The sequence below is a fragment of the Bubalus bubalis genome, chromosome 8, assembly GCF_019923935.1.
Source record: "Bubalus bubalis isolate 160015118507 breed Murrah chromosome 8, NDDB_SH_1, whole genome shotgun sequence".
NCBI classification, from domain to species: domain Eukaryota; kingdom Metazoa; phylum Chordata; class Mammalia; order Artiodactyla; family Bovidae; genus Bubalus; species Bubalus bubalis.
The window spans coordinates 54,408,602-54,420,300 of record NC_059164.1 but is presented as its reverse complement, the minus strand read 5'-3'; positions in this window follow the sequence as shown (position 1 = coordinate 54,420,300).

The following is an 11,699-nucleotide window of genomic DNA, read 5'->3' as shown; positions in this document are numbered from 1 at the left end:
CAAGATGCACTCTGACATTAAGGGCAGCAGTTGTCTTGTCCTGCTGTAGTAGAAGAAATGTTGGAAGGACCAGAAGTAGATCCTCTTGACCAGTGCATTTGGTGAAGTCTAAGATGTGTCCCAGATTGGTGTTCCAGATGAGCTCTGGCTAAGACTGATTCTTCAACTTACATAAATGTCTTTGCAATATTTAAGAAAGTGGGAGACTGTGCTATATAGGATTGACCAAGCAACTGGAAACTCTGAGCCTAAGTGCTAAAATATTATATCTGTAGTTAGTATTGGAGAAGCTAGGAGCAATTTGATTTCACCAATACAAATAGAGAATCTAAAAGGTACAAAGGGTGTGTTTAATAAAATACTTTAATTCACCTGAATAAATATTAGTTTTTGTTCATCAGTTTTAAGAGATACATAAAAATTTTTTTCTTCTTAATTTTATGATTTTAATTTTTATAATGAACATAAATTAAGATGATATTCATGATGAAGTTTATGTTAGCTGATTTTCTTTCAATTTTGTGGAGTAAATATTTTTATTCATTTTTGTTTAATTTCTGTGATAGAAAAAATTGGTAGTTTTATTATTAATTTCCTTGTGGATATTTGAAAACCACTTATACTCTTGTTTTAATTTACAATATGGTATAAAACAGAAATTATTACTTCATCTTGATTTTAAATGTATCTGTGCTTTACAGATTTTGAATGACTTACAGGGAAATAAGACTGAGTACTTAGAGTATTTGTCATATTTAAGCGGAACAGATATTGAATGTTCTTGAAAGACTTGGGCACAAGGAAATATAGTGTACTAATCAGCAAATTGCTTCTTAGTTATCCTTAAAAGAAGCATATGTGCTACCAAGGCTTGTCAGGAAATAATTTACATAGTCTTCTACAGCACTGTGGAGAAGGAAATGTCAACCCACTCCAGTATTCTTGCATGGAGAATTCCATGGACAGAGGAACCTGACAGGCTGCAGTCCACGGGGTCACAGAGAGCTGGGCACGCCTGAGTGACTAACACACAGACACACTATAGCGCTGGGGGCTGCTAATTCTCAACTGAAAATCAATACAGCAAAACAGAAAAGATAGATTAAAATGGACACAAACTTTTAGAAAAACAAGTTTTCCATTGAAAATACAATGGTTAATATTTTCTAATTGTGGTTGATATTTACAAATGCAAGTAAAATTTAAAACTAAATGAATCTTCATCAATCATTTTTGAAATAGGTTACCAACCAATGAAATAGAGATAAAATATATCATTTTTAGTTTAAAAATTGCTTTAAAATATATGTACTTTTAATATAGAAAATTATAACAACTGGAGAAAGTAAAATATTTTAATATTAATTTCTTAGTTTATTTGAAAATGTTGTTATAAACTGTCCATTTTTTCTATAATTACATGCACAAACCAGTTTGCTTATATTATTACAAGTTTAAGTAATTTTTTTTAATCACTTTTTCTATTTATTTATTTTTTACTTTACAATATTGTATTGGTTTTGCCATACATCAACATGCATCCACCTCGGGTGTACACGTGTTCCCCATCCTGAACCCCCCTCCCACCTCCCTCCCATATCATCCCTCTAGGTCATCCCAGTGCACCAGCCCCAAGCTTCCTGTATCCTGCATCTAATGTGGACTGGTGATTTGTTTTTTATATGATATTATACATGTTTTAATGCCATTCTCCCAAATCTTCCCACCCTCGCCCTCTCCCACAGAGTCCAAAAGACTGTTCTATATCTGTGTCTCTATTGCTGTCTCGCATACAGGGTTGTCGTTACCATCTTTCTAAATTCCATATATATGCGTTAGTATACTGTATTGGTGTTTTCCTTTCTTGCTTACTTCACTCTGTATAATAGGCTCCAGTTTCATCCACCTCATTAGAACTGATTCAAATGTATTCTTTTTAATGGCTGAGTAATACTCCATTGTGTATATGTACCACAGCTTTCTTATCCATTTATCTGCTGATGGACATCTAGGTTGCTTCCACGTCCTGGCTATTATAAACAGTGCTGCGATGAACATTGGGGTACACATGTCTCTTTCAATTCTGCTTTCCTCAGTGTGTATGCCCAGCAGTGGGATAAGTAATGTTTTGATTGAGATTCACTTTCAATTCAAATTGGTTATACTAATTTCAATTCAATTCAATGAATTTCAATTCAAATTGGTTACATGAGTGCCAACCATGTAAGAAATCATGCTACAGAAATGTTTTGCATGTTAGAACAATTAACAGACCCAAAACAACTCTAAGAAACTAATATGACTTTTATTTTTGGCAGTGCGAAATCTGAGGTCTTGTCGAGCTAAATAACTTGACAAGCATATAACAGATATAAACAGTCAAAGCAAGAACTAGAAGCACGTTTTCTGATATACTATGGTTTTCTAAAATTGTAGTAAATAACTCAAATTTTAATATTTTGATGAAACTGTAGATGCAGATATACTGTTGAGCATTTTTGTAAACTGTAACTCTCCATCTTCAGCACTTTGGATGGGTACAACTGGTGTTAATAAATTGAGGTGAATAAACATAGTACTAGGATGAGCTCAGCATATTAGGACAAGCCAAATGCCAGAACAGTAGATGCAGTTTTTCTTTTCCATGATTCTTTTTCATATTGTATGATTTTACTGAACAAAATATTGCAAATTATTTTGAAATATTTGTTTATTTATAGTATGGGCAAATTATTATTTAAATCCTTTAACAGGGCCTAACTTCATTTATTTACACTGAGTTTTAATCATTATCTATTCTTGAATAGATACTCAGTTTAATTACTTTAAAATCATATTTCCTGAATGTAACCATATGTCAAGCACTCTGTGACACACTTCTGAATGTACAAAAATAAGTAAAACAGTTCCTACACAAGAATGTATTCTGGGGTCACATACAGATTAAGACACCATGAAGTTTAGCAAAGAACAGCTGGTGGGGGAAGAGAGATCTAATCAGATACATCATAAGTCATGAAATCCTAAGATATATTGGACCTCCAGCCCAGCTAGAGTGGAGAGATACTGCTGAGCTCTTTTTATGTTGAAGTAAAATCCTAGAAGGCCATCCTTAAAGTAAAGGCTACACATTATTGGTAAGATTAAGGAAAAATGCAAAATAGATCAATTCTAATAAGCATAAAATAAGCTTGACAAAATTTTTAAAAATCTGCTGGTAAACTAACTTCAAGTCAAAATAAAATTCAAAACACTTAAAAAGAATAGTAAATAATCAGGACTCTCTCAAAAATAAAATAGAGTTCAAAATTAGCACACAGAGAAAAAGAAGCAGGAAATAGTGCCTTGCAATCAAAATAAAAAGCAGTTAACAGGAAAATAAACAAGTAAGCAAAGTCAGAGCTTAGAATGAACAAAGACTGTCTATAGATATCTACTACAGAACATTCTATCCAAAACCAGAAGAACACACATCTGATTTCAAGTGCAGATGAAACATTCTCTAAGATAGATCCCATGCTAAGTCACAAAACAAGTCACAACTAATTTAAGAAGATTGAAATTTTATCAAGCAGCTTTTCCAGCTACAACAGTATGAAACTAGAAATCCATTACAGGAAGAAAGCTGGAAAAAACAACACATGGAGACTAAACAACAGGCTACTAAAAAGCCAATGAGTCAATAAAGAAATCAAGAATAACTTGAGATGAATTCATACACAAACACAGTTTTCCAAAATATGGGATGCATCAAAAGCAATTCTAAGAGGCAAGTTTATATAATCAAGCCTCCCTTAGACAACAAGGAAAATCTCAAATAAGCAACCTAACTACACCTAAAGGAATTAGAAAAATAAGAAGAAACAAAGCCAGGTTTTAGAAGAAGGAAGGAAATAATATCAGAGCACAAATAAATTAAATACACTTTAAAAAGAAACAGTAGAAAAGACTAGTGAAAATCATATGATATTTTTTAAAAATCTAAAGAACTGATAAAACTTTGGCCAAATTCATCAAGGATAGGAAAAAAAAAAAAAGAGGGAAGGACCAAATAAATAAAATTATAAATGACTTTTTATTCTGATATCACAGAAATACAAACAATTCTAAGACAATACAATGCTAACAATGCTAACAAATTAAACAACTTAGAAGAAATTGATAAATTCCTGGAAACAAACAACAAAAAAAAATTCCTGGAAACATACAATCTTTTCAGACTATATCAAGAGGAAATAAAAAATCTGGATAAACTGACTACTAGTAATAAAATTGAATCAGTGACCAAAAAAGAACTCCCACCAACCAAGTCCAGGACCAGACAGATTCACAGGGGAATTCAACCAAATATTTAGAGAAGAGTTAATACTTGTCCTTCTCAAACTATCCCAAAATATTGAAGAGGAGGGAATCCTTCCAAACTGCTTCTATGAGGACAGCATTACCCTGATACTAAAACCGGACAAAAACACTATAATAAAAGAAAATACAAGCCAATATCTCTGATGAACATAGATGTAAAAATCCTCAACAAAATATTAGCAAACCAAATTCAACAATACATTAAAAGGATCAAGGTGAATTTATTGAAGGGATGCAAGAGTTGTTTAATATCCCCAAATCATATAACATGATATACCACATTAACAAAACTAAGGATCAAGATCACATGGGCATTTCAATAGATGCATAAAAATCATTTGAAAAAGTTTATCACATCTTCATGATGAAAACTCTCAACAAAGTCGATATAGCAGGAACTTACCACCTCAACATAATAAAAAGTATTTATAACAAACCCACAGTTAACATTACACTCAATGGTGAAAAAGTGAAAGCTTTACCTACAAAATCCAGAACAAAATAAGGATGCCACTTTCACCACTTTTATTCAATATAGAGTTGGGAGTCCTAGCCACAGCAATCAGATGCAAAAAATTGTGATAAAGGCCATTCTTTAAAGGCTTCAATATAAGACTTGAAACTTCTAGAAGCAAACAGATGGGATGCTTTTTGACATCAGTTTTAGCAATATATTTTTTTAATCTCTTTCCTCAAGCAAGGACAACAAAAAAAATAAACAAGTTGGACTACATGAAGCAAAAAACCTTTTGTACAATGAAAGAAATCATCAATAAGGTGAAAAACCTGCCTACCGAATGGGAGAAGATATTTGCAAATGATATGTCTGATATCGCGTAAATGTCCAAAATATGTAAATTACTCATAAACTCAATATCAAAAACAAACGATCTGCTTAAAAATGGGCAGGGGACCTGAATAGGTATTTTCCCAAAGAAGGCATACAGATGGCCAACAGGCACATGAGAGTATGCTCAACAATGTCACTAATCATCAGGAAAATGCAAGTCAAAACCACAAAGAGATATCCCTTCACACCTGTCAGAATGGCTATCATCCAAAACACAAGAAATAACAAGTGTTGGCAAGGATGTGGAGAAAAGGAAACCCTCAGGCACTGTTGCTGGGAATGGAAACTAGTGAAGCCACTGTAGCAAACAGCATGGAGGTTTCTCAAAAAATAAAAATTTTATTACTATATGATCCAGCAATTTCATGCCTCGGTGTGTATCCAAAGAAATGTAAAACACTAATTTCAAAAGATATGCACCCCAGTGTTCAAAGCAACATTATTTATATTAGCCAAGATATGGAAACAACCACAGTGTCCATCAAGATGAATGGATAAAGCAGATGTGGTATATACATACTATGGAATATTCCTCAGTCATATTAAGAATGATATCTTGTCATTTGCAACAACATGGATGGATCTGTAGGGTATTGTGCTTAGTGAAGTTAAGTCAGGCACAGAAAGACAAATAGTGGTGTTTTCACTGGATCTCAAAGTAAAACAAAGAAAAAATATAACAAAACAGAAACAGACTCAAGGACACAAAGAACAAATTAATAGTTGACAGAGAGGAAGGGATATGAGTAGGGGAAAAATATGTGAATGGGATTAAAAGGTACAAACTAACATTTATAAACTACAAAAGTCACAGGCTTTATTTTATGTAATGTACATCACAGAAAATATACTCAATATTTTATCATAAATTTGTGTGACATGTAATCTATAAAATATCAAATCACTATGTTGTATACCTGAAACTAATATAATATTATGTCACTTATACTTCAATTTTTAAAAAGCCTGCTATTATAAACGTTTTTAATGATTTAATAGAAAAGATGGATAAACAGATATGAATTGAGCACATAAAAGAAAGCTACAAAAGAACCATATATAAAATTCTAAAAGTGAAAAGTATAATAGTTGAAAATTATTGAATAAATTTTTTAGCCCATAGGACACTACAGTCATAAGATTCAGTGAACTAAGTGAAACTGATAGAAATTTTCCTAACCAAGAAAAAACTAAATTACTGAACTCATAGATGAAAGGACAGCACTATTGACCTTAAGAAATAAAAAGCATTAAAAAGGAATACTGTGAACCACTGTATGCCTGCAAATTAGATAGCTTATATAAAATTTTAAGGAAAAAATATTAATGCTTATATATATATTATATATATCAAAATATTTAGCAACTATGAATATTTTGATTGATATTTTCCTTTTAATTTTTTATTTTGCACAATGAATATGAGTTACTTGTGTTATTAGAAATATTTAGAGGAGATTTAGCAAATGAGGCATGTTAATCTGTTCACTTTTGTGTGCTTCTGTTTGTTGTGATTGGGTTGTTAAGGAAATAAAATTTGATAGGAGTACTGCCTTACAGGAGATCTCTGAGAAAAACTTTACATCCTCTTAATAATGTGTATAACCTATGAAAGCTTATACGTAAGTTTCCATGTATCCATTAAGTGTTAGTCTATTTCAAGAGTTTAGTGACTTAAGGCTGTAACTCTGGACACTTTGAGACCTATTGGCAGTCTGAATAGTCGCACTTATCTAACCAGAGAGGCAGTCTTTATAAGTGTGAACACACACACCTCATTCTTTCCTTTTTTCCTCGTTTCTAAGTTCGTCTCTAAATAATTGTTATGTTTGAAATCTTAGACAAACTGATAACCTAGAATCCATCTACAGGGAAGTCCCCCTCCCTAATGATTATATTAACTAGATTTGCACTTCTGATGGAAGAACAAATTCCTGACTTGGGTTTTGTATTATCTGAGCTTAGATAATATCTGTTTCAGATATAACTTGAAAATATCTGAGTCATTATCTTGCTTCAAGTTCCATTTCATTGCATTTAAAAAATCACAAACCAAATTACAAAATATTGGGAAATATTTCTATCTTTGATAATAAGACTTTACTGAAGTTTCTTAATAAACAAGAAACAAGAGAGAGAATAACAAAAATACAGTTCAAAACTTCACAAAATATGCTTTATACATTTCTCTCCAAATTCCATTTCCCTTGGCAACTCCAAAATTTCTTCTTTTTTGTTCTCCTTTCACGCTTTGAGTCAAGCGTACTCCATCTACTCCACCTACTTTTTGATGCCTGCCCTCCCACCTTCTCACTCTCTTCTCTTCCTCAGTGATACCTCCGTGCCTTTTCCAGTTTAAAGCAATTAACGCTCTCGTGTTCTATGTTCTCTCTTCTCTATCCATCAGATCAGCACAATCAAGGCTTAACACTAAGTGGTACAGGTTGAACGGCAGGGAGTGGGCTTGAAAAGATTCTCCTTAGAAATAATATGAATTCTTGTGCTATTTTTTGTAGCCCTGTTACAGTTATTGATTTACATGACCTCTATCAGCCTCTCTCTCTCTCTGTTTATATATGTGTGTGTGTGTGTGTGTGTGGAACTTTATAATTCTAGGTACATAAATAGTGATGAGTTGAATTATCTTACACATATTTTTGACATTCTTCCTTCTCTGGTTTTCAGGCAGTGGGAGGGAAGGTGGTTGGCTACTGTATAATTTTATTGTGTACCCATCAGCAAGTTTCCTCTTACAACCTTGCAATAACCCCAAGGAATTTGGGAGCAATGGAGCAAACATGAATTGAACCTAAATATAAAAAGGAGAAAGTATTTATTTCATTTATTTATTTGTGTTTTAAGGATAGAGTTATTTACTTTCTACTGCATTGTAATATATTCATGAATCATTAGGTTGGAAGGAAATTTAAAAGGTCATGCAGCCTACCTTTGATTCTTATCCAAAGTAATATTATTAAATAAAAATTTGGAGAAAAGGTAAGATATTAATTGACAAGAGCAGTATACTTTCAGTTGGTTTAACTCCTAATTATGTAACATTTCTAGTATCAAACAGAGATCATGGTCTTCAAGTCATGTGTTAAGGAAAAACTAATGACACTTAGAGTGATGAAGTTTAGTGATTACAGTAAAAAAGGCATGTAGTGGAATAGATTAAGGTAAACTTGTATTTATTCAAGATTATATTCAGAAAGATTCCTAAAATGTAAAAACCTTTGTCTTGTGTTCTGGCTTTGTTCAATTAACACTTGTTAAATGGAGCACAAGGTGCCATATGGTGAGGAGAGGTTCAATGACAGATCATAAAAGAAATTCAAATAGAGCAATTTATTACTCATGGGTCCTGGAGGAAGTACATAATATGTTTTAAGGGGCTACATGGGGAGGTCAAAGCAGAGTGCGGACAGAGAATAGGACCTGGGGCACATGTCTTAAGGTCCATAGGTAAAATGCTTTGAGATTCCTGGCCTTAAGGTGAATCGGTCAGTTCCAACTGAAAAAGCAGGGTAATTGTAAACTCCACAGAAGTCGTACCAAAGGGTTGTACAGAGGAGGGTGATGATCACAAGGGCTGCTAGAGAAAGTCACTCAGAAACTTGAATTTGCCTGTGACTCTGATTCTTTTATGTGGGGCATGTGTTTGCATGAGGGAGCTAATGTATAATGATGATAATTATTGAAATTTGCTTTCCACTGAACACCAATACAGTGTGCAAGATCAGGACTGTGATGTTCTGTGTATGCATATTTTAAATAACTGACATTTTTTGAAGTAATGTAATTAAATTATCATACTAAGACTTTTTTCTCTCTGAAGATCATTAAATATGAAGGACTAATTTATCCATTAGATGCTTAAAAGTGTTGTAAATTATTTTTATCATAAATCTGCTAATTGTTGGACTATGTATCCAGATATCCAAGCAAATGATCCAGACCATTTGGCCATATTATTGTAACATGTGTTTGGGTTTTTTGTCTTTTTTTTTCCTATTTGAGATATAGACATTATAGCAGTTTTTTTCCTTCCTTAATATGATGCCTTAAACTATTGCTTCAGAATAGCCTGATATTTTTGTAACAAAATGTAAATTTCTAGACTTCTCAAAGACTTACTAACTCAGAATAATTAGAGGCTGGGAGTTTGTAGTTTTGAACAAGCTCCTTGGGTGAAGCTTATGTCTCTAAAGTTTAACACTCTGAAATTTGAAAACTACCGCTCTACTTTGTAACCCATATTTTGTTTTTTATTTGCAGGATTTATAGATCACGTTGAGTTATTGGTAACTTTGCCTATCTTTAGTGTATTCCATTCTGGAGACTTTGGAAGTAGAATCTGTACTCGAGTCTCACCAATTCCTGCTTGTAAATCTGTCTCACTCACTAGTGAGTATCTGATATTCATATATTCAGAGGATATCAGTGTCTATTAAAACCCATCATTTGTGTTATTAAGCTTTTAGTACAAATATATTGGGCTTCCCTTGTGGCTCAGCTGGTAAAGAATCCACCTGCAATGCGGGAAACGTGGGTTTGATCCTTGGGTTGGGAAGATCCCCTAGAGAAGGGAAAGGCTGCCCACTCCAGTATTCTGGCCTGGAGAATTCCATGGCCTGTATAGTCCATGGGGTCGCAATGAGTCGGACACGACTGAGTGACTTTCACTTTCACTGTCACAAATATATTAATAGCATCAAAGTTCAAATCATCAAGATGGTCTCTGAAATCTTAGTGGGCTTTTTTTTGGTGTTGTTATATTTTCTTCCAGCAAATTTTTTATATGTCATAAACAAGCTGATATTTTAACAAGCTGCCTCATGTTTTTTTGTTGTTGTCTGTTTTAGCAATAGAAAAAGAATTTATCTTTAAGAATATACTGTTCTTTGGTTTTGGAAAGCATGCAGACATCTTGCAAAGAGACATTTTAATAGGCTCTTTAGCTATGAAATAGTAAAGCAAAAATGCTATTCTATAGGGAAGGAATTTGAGTCAATAAGAAAATTAGCTACTTTCTATAATAATGTGAAAGACCACCATTATTTTTAAATGGGAGAGAACTCAGCAAATTTTTAGACACCAGTGTGGTTTCAGTATTGGCTAAGGCATTTCCTTCTTAGCTAGGCAAGTTGTTTCTTGCAATGATAGAGAGAAGCAAGAACAAGGAGAAATCTAGAAAGGACATCTCTATGGAGAATCAAGGAAAAGTATGCTACCAGATATTTCAGGTTAAAATTTGCTGTGTGGCATTATGTTATTTGTTTTTTTCCCTCACATCCAAAGACTACAGTGAAGAATTTTTGATGCCATAGCTTGATAGATACTCGGCTTTGTGGCTCCCGTAAGGCAAACTGCCATTATAAGAGGTGCAAGAAGTGGCCCTGTTAGGTGTGTGAAGGCAGGTATCATCAAAAAGCCAGAGTCAATATAAATGGTAGAGCATATAATGACTACCTGAAAATTTCTAGAATTATGGTATTCTTTGACTCTAAGATGGCGTTATTTTAAGGTGCACTGTTATTTTACATACTACAAAGAAAAAAAATACTGCCAATTAAGTTATCATACAATTTTTCTTATAACTTACATTTTAACTTTCTACTTAAGTATACTATTGATTCTAGGATATTTTTTCCAAGCCAGTGATGCTAATTTTGAAGCTGATACTTTTTATAATCTTGCTGTGGAATTAATGAGGGTTCTGTACAACAAATAGATATCCTATTTCTTCCTCAGATTGTCCTTACATTCAAATGTTCAGAATGTTGAAATGTACATTAGCCAGTTTTGCCACCAGGGATATCTATAAAGTCACACATGTCTTGACATTGATACTATTTCGTAACTGTTGTCTGGCTGACAAAGACTGCAAGATTTCATTGACAGCAGGAAACATCCTACTTCAGTGATCTTAAAGTGTGAACAGTTATGCTCCTCATACTTCATGAAATACAGCACTTAGAGAGATCATTGGACTCCTAGCCTGATTATACAGGGTAGAGACTTGGGGGCTTCAGTTGAATACTAAAGGAGGAGTATCCTTCTCCTAAGGCTAAAGAATTTGAGAACATACACAATTTAATTGTATTCATTGCAATTTTAAAAATTGTACTTACTAATACATGTATTTTTTAAAATGTGACTTATCCTTTTTTCAAAAATGATTTCATCATAAGTGAAATGTCAGCTTGTCATATTAATTATAAATTACTATCTCCTTAGTCCTCTAAGGGTCCTTCACCCTTGTTATACTCTACCCTTCTGAGATAAGGAGCAGGAAGGCTTTAAGAACTTCAGCTAATGTAATAATTAGAGAAAGTTGAGCTAATTAAAAATTATGCAGAGACTAAATGACTCTTATGCCTAAATTGTATGAGTTAAGTGGAGGCAATAAGACTTTAAAAAATACAGTATATTCTACTATCTAATTTTCAAATCAAATTAAATACTGAAGCACATGCAAAATTGT